This window comes from Caretta caretta, chromosome 4 (genome assembly GCF_965140235.1).
Source record: "Caretta caretta isolate rCarCar2 chromosome 4, rCarCar1.hap1, whole genome shotgun sequence".
NCBI lineage: Eukaryota > Metazoa > Chordata > Testudines > Cheloniidae > Caretta > Caretta caretta.
This window is the reverse complement of record NC_134209.1, coordinates 45052275-45061928: the sequence shown is the minus strand read 5'-3', so window position 1 is coordinate 45061928 and position 9654 is coordinate 45052275.

The window sequence follows — 9654 nt, the reverse complement described above, 5'->3', positions numbered from 1 at the left end:
CTTCAGGCCCTCAGCATCTGTAATATTCTTCACTGGCTTGACAATGACAGTCACATATCTGTTGAGAGTTCTGCATTTGGCAGTATATCCCAATTTTCTGAATGTGATGCATTACATCATCAATATATCTTGTGCATTTGTGCATTGCCAACTAAATGCATTAAAAATCATGAATGAGGGCCCACAACCCAAAATACAGTACAATAAATCAGGAGACTGGCTTAAAAACCATGAGGTTTTAAAAAATAAAAATAAAAATCTTGGGTTGAGTTCTTTTTATTTGCCTTCTGGTTTCTGAACATTTGTGAACACTTCTGAACATTTCTGAACACTTGCTTCATATTTTTAAGCTTTTCTCTGCAATTACAAAGACTGGAAACTTATTTTTAAAATGAAATCCAAGATTCTAGCAACCAACCAGGGTTTTAAGAAAAACACTAAGTATCATGAGACTCACTGAAACTAGCAAGAGCTGGAAACACTGGAGTTTGGGTCCATTCCGCTTTCCACTCTGCTCACCTATTGTAGGTGTAGGAATAGAACACTGATCGAAGAGAGGGGTGTGAACCTGGCTGTATGAGAGTTTCATATCAACGCTTTCCTACTGTGCTTGAGGGTAGAGAAAGAAGGGACAGAAAACAAAAAGCATGAGGGGGCATATGAGAATACAAAGGAGGATAGGACAGAAGTGGATGGTGTGATGTTTAGTAATTCAAGAATCATGCATGTCAGGAAAGGAGGCACAACAATTTAACCGCAGTAGCAGTCAGACCAGTCTCTCTCTGCTCAGTCTGGAAACATCTAGCTCACACTGTGAATGCTTAGAGGCTTAAAGCTATTAGCATATTTATTTAGATTTTAAACTAACTAAAAAGCTGTCTATCCAAGGCTCTAGTCACTAACATCAAAATTTAAATCTCAACAGCATTGAAATGATCAGCAAAAGCTCAGCCAGCTAGCCACTGAAAAATTTTTGTAGGCCCTTTATCATCCCTCTCAGCATTCTCCAAAGTCCTTATCAAACAATGTGTGGTATTTTTTCCAGCATGCCTAGAAGGTCACCAATTTCAGATTATCAGACTGAGTTCTAGAGTCCTAGAGCCCTCCCAGCCACCCCTTCTTTTATAATGAAGGGGATCCAGCTTGAATGGTACTGCTGGCCACACCTTTGGCATTATGGCATGGGGAGAGAAGTGGTCCCTCAGGTAGGCTGTCCCAGGCCATTTAGGGCTTTCTAGGTCATAATCAACATGTTAAACTCCACCTGAAGGCCAATAAGAAGCCAGTGGGTGTCCCTGAGCACTGGTGTCTCAAACTCCAGCAAAAAAGCCCCACTGAATAAGCAAACTGCTTCATTCTGCACCAGCTTCAGTCTCTAAATGATTTTATGATGGAGGCCTACACAGGCCACTTTTCCATAGTATAATCTTGTGTTAACAAATTTAAGAATAACAGTGGCAATGTCTGCATCCAAAAGGAACAATTGCAATCTCCTAACCACCATAGATGGTATAGAGGTAACTGGGTTACTCCTGTAAGATGATCATCGGATGGTAACTGTATATCACCTCCTACATTGTGAACACTTCTAATTAGTGGCAAACATACTCCCTAAATGAAAGGGAATTATTACCTCCACCATCTCCTCTGGTTGCTTTCACCAACCCGTCTTCATCTCAGTCTTGTCTGGGTTTAAGCTTCAGCCAGCTTGCTCTCTGTCTATGCCTCTACCTCAACCAGATAGCAGCTGAGATGCTGAATCACATCACTTAAATTGGTCAAAATGGAGATATACCAGCATGTGTCCTCAGCTTATTGACAACACTGTATGACATGACTCTGCACTAACCCTTCTAACAGTTCCATACACGTCAAACAGGAGGAGTGACAGAATGGCATCTTGTGGCACCCAACACTTGAGAACTCTTCAGGAAGAGGAGCAGTTGCCCACAACTACCTACTAAGATCTCTGAGAGAGAGCAGAACAAAGCTGCTGAAGCCCCATTCACTTCTGCTAGGGTCTGCAGAAGAATCAGCATAGTCACTCCCATACTAATCTTATTTTCATAGTCACTCATACTAGTAACTTTATACTTACAGGCAGGGCCGAATTAACTCTCCTGTGGGCCCGGGACTATTAGATTTTGTGGGGCTCCTGGGGGTTTGGAGTGGGGGAGTGGGCTCAGGGCTGGGTTAGGGGATTGGGGTGTGGGAGGGGGTGCAGCTCCAGCTGGGGGGGTGGGCTCTGGGGTGGGGCCAGGGATGGGACAGAGGGTTGGGGTGCAGCAGAAGGTTTGGGGCGCAGGCTCTGCGTGGGAGTTTGGGTGCAGGATGGGGCTCAGGGCTGGGACAGAGGGTTGGGGTGCAGGTGAGGGTGTGGGGTCTGGGAGGGTGTTTGGATGCAGGAGGGGGCTCTGGGCTGGGGTAGAGGGTTGGGGTGCAGGAGAGGGTTCAGGCTCTAGCCGAGAGGTGCTTACCTCGGGCAGCTTCTGGTTGGTGGTGCTGCAGAGCTAAAGCAGGATCCCTGCCTGCTCTGGCTCCACGCTGCCCTGCTCCCCGAAGTGGCCGGCTTGTCCGGTCCCTAGGCAGAGGGGCCAGGCCGCTCTGTGCTGTGCATGCTGCCTATGCCTGCAGGTGCTGCCCCCGCAGCTCCCATTGGCCGCGGTACCCGGCCAATGGGGAGCTGCGGAGCCAGCGCTGTGCGCAGAGATTCACTGAATGCCCCTCACCCAAGGGCCACAGGGGCATATCGGCAAGCTGGCGTTCACAGCTACAGCCCCAGGGGGTGGGTGCCGAGGCTCAGGGACTGGTGTCCGGGCGATGGGACAGAGACTTGCCATGGGCCGGATGAAAAGAAGCAGTGGGCCGCATCCGGCCCATGGGCCTGCAGGGCCCCCCTTAGCCCAAGGCCCTGGTCTGCAGCCCATAAAGCCCCTGCATTAATCTGACCCTGCTTATAGGGATATAGTGTTGATGGGATACAGAAACAGAGAAAGTGGGGAAAATATCATATCTATTTCTGAAGGTCAACATCTCATCGTGACCCACATTTTGGAGGTCTCAAGGCCTCACTGCTCCATTGCCCGATTATTGCTCAGTAACACAGCCCCATATTAGCATGCAAAGAGCACACAATGCTCAGCCTCCCTCCCAATATCATTACCATGAGCCACTTTGCCATTCTGCATGGCAGTAAAGCAGGGCAGAGTGACTCAGCACCAGGGAAGGAGGGTTGACAGGAAGTAATCTAATCAGGCATTACATGGCTGCTACCGAATGGGAAGTACCTTCTTAGAACTGAGAGCAATTGTTTGAAAGATCCACAGAGTGCCTGTGAGCCCACAAGTCACAGATAAGGTTTTTTTAGCAGGACAGTACCTATCATATTTTTTCTGATGCCCAACACCAAAAGCAGCACCTGATATTATTTTCTGCCAGGAATTAACCTTTTCAGTGCTGCAGGACATGCCAAGTACATCCACAAAATGGGCTTTTCAAATCAGGCTGGGTATATGGTCTGCCAGTTAACATATGCTCTAGCATTTCATTCATTTGAATGGTTGTTCTCTTAAGAAGCCAGTGTTTCTTAAGAAGGATTAACTGGTTGCCAAGTTAGCTCTGTCAACACTGCTGACCAGAGACAGAACTCTAGGAAAAGAACTTGCTACCATAATGATGAGCAGTAGAAGGTGGGAGGAATATAATAAATAATGACAACTGGTCCCTGATGCTTTTTTCCTAGATATATGAGTCAGCCTTGATGGTATATTACAGTGATTGCATACAAAAATGAGAAGGGTGGAAGAGAAGAGGAGATGGAGAATGAATTAGAAAAGATGAGACATCAGCATGACTCAAGAGAATTGTATGGTAGATTTCAGAAGGGATTGTTGGAATTTACCTTCATGATGATATTTTCTGTGGAATTAGCACTTTACCATAGCATAGACTAATCCTCTGGAGAGAATTTTAGTAGTAAGTCAAAACTGAAAGGCATTTATAAATTGTAACCAGTCCTCAGAAAACTGGAGAGTTAATCTCTTGAAATATGTCAGAACAGAAGCATTCAGTTTACAATCATGCAACAGTGCAACTCTATTTTGTATAGCATCAGTCATACTGTGACAACTTCATGGCCTGTGATGACTCCATCGCTATCATTGTCTTGACATCTTGGCCATTCAGAACTTGACAGTAACATCAGAATTAGAAGTAAAAAAAGGGGGATTAGAATTTCCTGCTCCAAAAATCATAACCTCCTGCCATTTGAGCCAAATAATAATGCATTAGCAGTATGGGGCCTGTGACATACAACCAAAAGATACAATTCCATCCAGTAGGGCAGTGATATAAATAGAGCCAATTCAATACAAATGAATGTTTAATGGCATAAAATATCATTACAGAGATGTGTGCCAGTTGAGGGAGAGAGGAATTAAAAAGGTACAGGCAAAGATACATTTTCAGCTGAATTTAAGATGAGATGAAGAGCTGATTAGCAAGAGAGTTTAAAATGAATATAATGATAAAGTATGAACATTGTAAAATATAATGGAGTTGACCTAAATCAGAGAGCAGGGTGGATATACATTTCAATACTCTGCCTATTCATATAAAGGCAGAGCAAGGGAATATCACCATATACAAGGTGAAGCTCTTCAAATGTCATTTCAAAATATCCCTACTCTTTTTGATGCACCACTTCAGCAGAAACAGGAATATGCTAAAGTGCACTGATGTTCCACTTAAAGAACTGAACTTCCTCTTTAAAACTGAAAGGGATGGAATGCAAGCCCCACTACTTTGTACTTAATTACACTGAGCTAATGATGTGTAACTTACTAACATCCTCCTCCCTGCTGTGCTCCTATCCCCTCATCAGTATTCTGTTGAAAACAATGGAATATTTAGGTTATCTCTGGCACATTCAGCAGCTGCTCCGCAGGTGCTTTCTAGCTGAATATTCCTGGAACATGTATGACCTATCACATTCAGTGGTAAAGTTAATTAGTATTATTAGGACTGAGCCTAATAATTCAATACTGTTCAAAATTAACTCTTTTTAAACAGGTTTCAGAGTAGCAGCCGTGTTAGTCTGTATTCGCAAAAAGAAAAGGAGTACTTGTGGCACCTTAGAGACTAACAAATTTATTTGAGCATAAGCTTTCGTGAGCTACAGCTCACTTCATTGGATGCTCAAATAAATTTGTTAGTCTCTAAGGTGCCACAAGTACTCCTTTTCTTTTTAAACGGATTCTTCCAATTCTTAAAACCTACTCCTAAAGTGTGAACCCGCAGAAAAGCATAAGCATGGGGCACTATTATTTGACGGGAAAATGGTCATGTAGTTAAAGGCACTGGACTGGGATGCAGGCAACTGGGGTTAAAAATGCTCACCTCTCCCACAGACTCCCTGTGTGATGCTGGGCAAGTTACTTAATCGCTCTGTGGCTTAGCTCCTGCTGGAACAAAAGAGAATAATAATACTTCTTTTCTTCTACCTTTTGCCTTTCTCAGCTTCTTAGATTATGAGCTCTTCATGGAAGGGACTGTTTCTTACTATGTGTTTTTACAGTGTCTAGCATGATGGGGTCCCAATCCCGGGTCTGCTAAGCACTACTGTAATATAAATAATTATTAATAAGAAAGAGGAAGGATATATAGTTCAGGTTCCATGTCCTTCTAATCCTGCTCTTCTTTGCTCACACTGCTGACAAGCATGTCAAATAACGCCAATTGTGATGGTTATTTTGTTAGATACACGTCTGCTCATTAAGAACTGGACTTGGGCCCATCCAGTTCATTCATATAGATGATAGTCCTGCAATAAGACATCAGATGATAACATATCTGGTTCCCAAATTACTTGGATCAGATTTGAACTGGTAAATTAGAAGTGAAAGACTCTGAATTGTATTAAGGTTCCTCTAACACTTATCAATCACTAAAGTTTATACAAAAAAAAAAAAAAAGAAAAAAAAGGAAGAATCAGTAGATATTAACCAATTGCTTTGTTAAACTAAAAGGGTAACTTATTTGCGTTATTAAGGTTTCAGAGTAACAGCCGTGTTAGTCTGTATTCGCAAAAAGAAAAGGAGTACTTGTGGCACCTTAGAGACTAACCAATTTATTTGAGCATAAGCTTTTGTGAGCTACAGCTCACTTCATCGGATGCATACTGTGGAAAATGTAGAAGATCTTTTTATATACACACAAAGCATGAAAAAATACCTCCTCCCACCCCACTCTCCTGCTGGTAGGAGGAGAGTGGGGTGGGAGGAGGTATTTTTTCATGCTTTGTGTGTATATAAAAAGATCTTCTACATTTTCCACAGTATGCATCCGATGAAGTGAGCTGTAGCTCACAAAAGCTTATGCTCAAATAAATTGGTTAGTCTCTAAGGTGCCACAAGTACTCCTTTTATTTGCGTTATTGTCCAAACATTTATTAGTTTTTATGTTCACAAATATTTGAATGTCTGAAATCCAGGATACTTGAAATACATGACTGTAATATACAATTGACTGAGGAAACTGAAGCAGACAAACAGAATTTAGCAAGAACTTGACTTGAAGTATCTAATGCTTATGACTCTAATCCTCCTTATACTTGAATCACACTCTTATAGATCAAATCAATTAGATTGCTCAGTAGAAAGTATTATAGCTCCTTCTTTATGTGCCTCCAAGCTGGAGAAGTCAGATATTGGGAAATAGATAGAGAACAGTATTATAAGAGAATTACAAACCATAACAGATAGGCAATGAATCTGCTAGTTAAACCAGCCAAAATGAGAGTGCAGAATGAGGTTGGATAACCTCTTAGCAGAACAGAGAGTGTAGCAATGATTTAACAATTAGAAGAGGACACCAAGTATAGTTAGGACAATAAACTAGCAGACACTGAGGGCCAAATTCTGCACTAATTTACATTGCAAATTCCAATGAGTTCAATGTATGATGTACAGGCTGGAAGTCAGCACAGAATTTGGCCCTAGGTGGATATATTTTGCAATATGAAACTAGAATAAGCACTTATGAAGCACATCTGGGAAGTCTCAAACATGTGATCTTCATAAAAGGGAAATTAGCATGAAAACCTCCTATTAAATCCCAAAATAAAAGTCTGGGCTTATGTCAATTAACTCTAACTCTGTTCAAGAGGTAAAATATGAACCTTGAGGGATAAATATAAATAACTGAAACTTCCAGGAAGTGCTGAAGGGAGGATCTTGGAGTGAAAATTGTGGGAAACAGAGTTTAAAAAACAAAACAAAATGACAAAGGGGACTTCTCAATATGAATATCAAAAGCCTATTATTAGCAGTCAGCATGGAATTCAGTGGACGTACACCAGCTGCAGATCTGGCCCTCTCTATTCAAAAGTGGGCCACTCGTCACATAATTAATTTAAATTGTACCTAGAGTTTTTGGAGGTCTCAACATCCTGCAATGCTCAGTCCTGTTGCATATTATTCCTTCTCATTCTAAGGAGTGTCCCAGTACAGACTATACAGGTGACTTCATACCAACCAACCATGGAACCCTTCTATGAAGTATACAGCTGACTTCTATAAGTCAGGATGAAATATACCCTTGAATACTCAAAGAGCTGACTGAGGACATATTTGCGCCATTAGTGATTATCTTCAAAAAGTCATGGAAGATGGGGAAGACAGGTGGTTAAGCACTGGAATAAATTGCCTAGGGAGGTTGTGGAATCTTCATCATTGGAGATTTTTAAGAGGTTAGACAAATATCTGTCAGGGACGGTCAGGATAATACTTAGTCCTGCCATGAGTGCTGGGGACTGAACTAAATGACCCTTCAAGGTCCCTTCCAGTCCTATGATTCTGACTTTTCTCCCCATCACTTGTCAAAGAGCAAATATCCGATCAATGCAACTTTGTCCTTGTCTGAAGCCATAGTACTCCTTGCCTACCATTTCCTCTAAAACTTGCCTTAATCTGTTGACAATTACTATCATAATGATTTTTTCCTGGTACTGATAATAAGCTTAAACTGCTACAATTATTTGGATCGACAGGATCTCCTCTCTTTAGGATTGGTACAACTATTGCCTTTAGTTAGTCATCTGGTACCTCCTCCTGCTCTCATACCTTATATATTTTTCTTTAATGCTTTGACAGAGCTTGTCCCACCACATTTTAGCAGCTCAGCTGTTATATTGTCTCTTCCTGTAGCTTTCCCATTTTTAAGTGCTTCACTGCTCTTTCTATTTCTTTTTCTGATGGTGGTTCAGTGGTGATAACCACTTTGCCTTGCACTGTTCATCTAGCATGTCTAGACTGCTTGCATCTGGCGAATGGCAGGGTTCATCACTTGGTCAAAATGCTACTTCCATACTTCCAGCACCTCTTTGGTATTTGTTGTCAGTTCTCTGGTAGTCTCTCTTACTGCTTGTATTGCTGGTCTGACTGTGTTTCCATAGAACTTTCTGGTACATTGTTTTAATTTTTTTTCTTGACCCTTCCTCTAGCTCTTGAACTTCTTTCCAAACCTTTTGCTTGTGCAATCTTTGTGATTTCTTCATTGCTTTATGCAACACTTTCATTTCTTCAATCTTTCCAGCAGTCTTGGATTGTTTACACTTTTCCTGTAATGTTCTTGTTTAATTACTTGTCTAGCTTTTCCTTGTTTGCTTATGCCTTCTAATAACTTCCTCCATTATATTTTGTATTGTTTCCTTGAACAGTACCAATCCAGTCAGTGGTGAGATTTCTTTATCATTGCAAATTAATGGACCAAAACACCCTCGAAGCATCATTCTTATATACCTCCCTCAGAGAGCTAGCCTTTAACTTATGACGATCAAATCTGGCTCCAGTTGCACCTGTCTTTTTCTTGGACTTTTTAGTTAATCTTTCCCATTAGTAGCTCATGATTGCTGTCACACTCGGCACTCCTATAGACTCTAACATCCAACAGTGACCTTCGATGCCTCTTACTGCTAATAATATGGTCAGTCTGGTTTTTGGTTGACCACCTGGTGAATTCATGTAACTGTGTGCACATCTTTGTGAGGACACACAGTATGCCAATAATCAGACAGTGCATCTCACAGCAGTTCTTAACCTTCTCCCATTCCCCGCTCCTGTGGTGCCATAACAACTGGTAGAAAATTAAGCAATTGGTTCAAGTCAAAGTTTGGTGTAAAACAAGGCGGGTTTTCATCATGTTCTTAAACTGGACATTAAGAATGGTAGACAAATTGGAGGGTGTGACGTTGGGTGATCTAGAGTTAAGCTCTTTAGCTTATGCATCTGACATCTGAAAACTGGCAGACATGTTTGAATTTATTATGTTGCTCATTGGTCCCTTGGAAAATGAGTGTAGTCAACTTGGACTTACACTAAATGACAAGAAAACAAAAGGGTTTGCATCTTGGAAAAGGGATAATAAATAAATGTTGAAATGCAGCAGAGGTGACATCACAGAACAAGTAAAATCTTATTTTTATCGAGGAAGACTGAGCAGTGCTGGTGATTCCATCAAGTATGAGGTTTAAATAAGATGGGCTTTAGCTACAAGTGCTGCACAGAAATTAATGAAATTATGGACTGATAAAAAATTGTTTGGTTCCAAAACGAAAAGTTATCAAACCTGTGTACTAACGATATTACTCTATGGTTT